The following is a 3620-nucleotide window of genomic DNA, read 5'->3' as shown; positions in this document are numbered from 1 at the left end:
CACAGAATTACCTACATTTTTAAAAAAATGTGAGAAATTCTGAAAACCTTAGCATATGCTGATTATATATGTGATATATATTTGTTTTATTATGCTTATTATAAATACTTTATTATATTTTCCTGAAAATATCTACTACTCCTATTTACTGGTTCTGATTCTGAGATGTATAAAGGGTAACAAAAGAAAGCTGTCACACAACATTTTAGAGGTATGCCTTTAGGCTACTCAAGCAACTTTCAGGAGTGCTGAAAATCTATACTATGCCACAGAACAAGCCAACAACTCAGATAGAAAAAGAAATGAAATGTTTTTCGAACTTCAGTAGTGAGAGCTTTAGAACAACATTGAGGACAATCCAAAATGCAGAGCTTTATATTGCCTGGAATTCCTATTTGAAAATCAATATAGGCATTTCTCCATTAAAACAAAGGAAAAATAATGAAAAATTTGAACTCTCTGGTGGCTTGGCTGTGAGAGATACCTCAGAGTGTGATGTACTTACCACACAAGCATGAGAACCAGGAAGCTGGAGAGAGTAAAACTCATCTATAATTCTCGTGCTCATATGGCATATGAGAGAGGGAGGCAGGAGGATCCCCAGAAGTCCACAAGGGAGTTTTCCTGTGGTATGGTACAGGGAGACACAATTTAAAAAATATGGAAGGCAAAAACAGCCATCCAAGATCGCCTCAATAACCTCTCATGCTCCTTTGGCATGCCATGGTGCAGAGAGAGAGAGAGGAGAGACAGACAGAGAGAGAGAGAGAGAGAGAGAGAGAGAGAGAGAGAGAGAGAGCTTGCTTTTGATGAGGCAAGTTGTAAGAGTCATAAATACTGGATTTGGTTTTTTTGGGAAAGCCAATCAGATTTGATGTAATAGTCACTGAAGATTTAATCTATTTAACATAATTTCAAAGTAAGGTTTATGTTATACAGGTATCAACAAAATAGAGAACATTTCAACTGTGGAAGTGACTATAGTAAGACAGACTCTAAACTGACCATTTCTGGTATGAGTGCTTCAGCCTGGTGAAGGTAATATTTCTGTTGATAACTGTTGGTGCTTAGTAGTTTGTAATACTTTACAACAATAAAATCATACCTAAGCTACATGTCTCATGGGCCGATGATGAATGTAGATTTAATATTCTACAGTGCTAATGAATGGGAGAATGCAATTATTCTTATGGCAGTGATTCTTAAATTAGGTTATGTCTCAAGAAGCTGTTAGCTCTTTCAAGGAATTAAAATACTCAATCCAATAAACTTGAAACCATCTTGAGATATGCATGGTAATGCTAGACTTTGTATCATTTACTTGAATTTAGGATTTAAAATTCCTTAAAACTCTTCTTGTTTTTAGCAAATTGGCAGAGTGACTAGATTTAAGAAAATTGTAAACTCTCTGAAAGGATCACCAGTCTTTTTTTTTTTTTTTAATGTTCACCATACATATCTTTTTCAATAACAGTAGCTATAATTTGTCCAGTGTTTTTACATAGACAAAGGCAACTTAAGGCAATGTAGCTCATTTTTTGTGTTAAGCAAAGATGATTTCCTCTAAATACTATCACACTGATAAAAATCAATCCTGTTTTTCACAAAAAATTTTAACAAGTGACTACAGGACTTTTTAACTAATCACAGTATGCATATTTCTTCACTATGAAAATTATTCTTTAATTTTATCATCACCATTGAGAGCCAGAAGGAAATTTCAGGGATATTTATCCACCCCAGGATCTTTGTATGAGAAAGTGGCTGTATCACTTAAATCAGTTTTTGTCCGTTGTTTAAGGTCTTTACTTGAAACTGGTGAAGAAACACCATACATATTTGATATTACAGGATGAAATGCTGAGAATTTAAAGCAAAGATTCCAGTCAGGTGAGATGGTCAAAACCATGCCCTAACTTGTGGTCTCAGACAGGTTCTATCAATTCTAATGCTTAGTTTTCTCAACTGTGAAATGAAAATAACAGCACATGCTCATTGGTTTATATGGTTTAATAGCTACAACATAAGCAAGTTCTTAACAAAAATTATATATAATGCATTATTTATAATGCCATTGCTTTCCTAAACAACAAGAATTTTTGTACTAAATGTAACTTTCTGAAGGGATGATGTCAAGCTTTCATATGCACATGCTTGGCATTCATCTGTAAGATGTGATTTAGGCAAACAAAATGGTATAAATTTAAAAGACGTTCATGCTAATTCATAATTATCATTTCATACTTCAAAACAGGTTATTAATAGTTTGAGACAGACTGAAAAAATTATTATAAAATGTGCTGCTCATTTTGGGTGAGGATCTTTTCCATTAAAATTTCTGATGACATTCCAAACTCTGCTTAAAATTTCCAGAAATGAAGAACTCACTACTTCAAAAGAAAAAAAGCACATACTTCTTTCTACAGATAACTATACATGATAAAGAGCTTATGGGAATGATTATATATATATATATAAATATATATATATACATACATAGTCATAGGTGAAAATGAAGCATATTTATGTCTATACTCTTCATGTTAAAAATTCATCCCAGGAATTGTATCCTATAAATTCCATTTGTTTATATTAGTTGAATCCTTTATACTTAAGCAAAACACAGCATAAAGAAAGCATGATTCTGAGGGTGTGAGAGATGACTCAGTGGTTAAAAGTACTTTCTGTTCATGCAGAAGATCTGGGTCCGAATGCCAGCTAACAACCTTCTGAAATTCCAGTCTCAGGGGATCTGATATCCTCTTCTGTTCTCCATGGGCACTGCATGACATAATGCAGTTATACGCATGCAGGTATAACATTCATACACATAAAATAAAAATAAATAAATATTTAAAAAGCATGGTTTTGACTCCTCATGAGGGGGTCATATTCTTTTTCTTTAATAATTTTTATCAAGCTTCAGTCTATCCTTGATTTGCTGAAATAATAAAATTAATAAAATAATTTTCCACACATTTATTTTATGAAGACTACAGACTGATACTTTCCTATTTTATGTTTCTTTAGTAACTTTTTAAAACTTTTTTTAACTTTAAAATTTTTTTTGAGAATTTCATACATGCATATAAAGTATTTTGATCATATTCCTTCTCTCCAACTCCTCTCATATCTCCCCATCCCTTTTTCCTGACAACTTCATATACTTTTTTTTTTTTAATGGGGCTTTTTTCTACTCTAACATCCCCCCTCTGAAGACCTCTAAAGCGGTAACCTTAAAATCTTTTAAGGATTAGATAAGAGTTCTCAAATACTTTTGACATTTTTGGTCTTTGGAACAGAGTATGTTGCTAAGAGGCCCAAGGACATTTTTGACATCAAGAAACTGTCTACTTTTTTCTGGGGTCTTTTTACCCTTACTGCTGAGCCAATTCCTACCACCTATTCTTAACACACCATCTTCTGACGAGGTTACCCAAACTGCCAAAGGGAATCAGGGCACAGACGGCTCTGGATTCTTCCATGCTGAACAGGGACACAGGGTGAGGTGACCCTTTCAGTGGGTCTATCTAAAAGACTCCAAAATTGCATAATTCTTAACTGTGGGGAAAAAAGAAAATCCTTTACCAGTGCCTAGGAGATGTGAAGGAGAAGTAAAG

Source organism: Nannospalax galili, unplaced genomic scaffold (genome assembly GCF_000622305.1).
Source record: "Nannospalax galili isolate Female #2095 unplaced genomic scaffold, S.galili_v1.0 scaffold303, whole genome shotgun sequence".
Taxonomy (NCBI): domain Eukaryota; kingdom Metazoa; phylum Chordata; class Mammalia; order Rodentia; family Spalacidae; genus Nannospalax; species Nannospalax galili.
Note: the sequence above shows the minus strand (reverse complement) of the source record.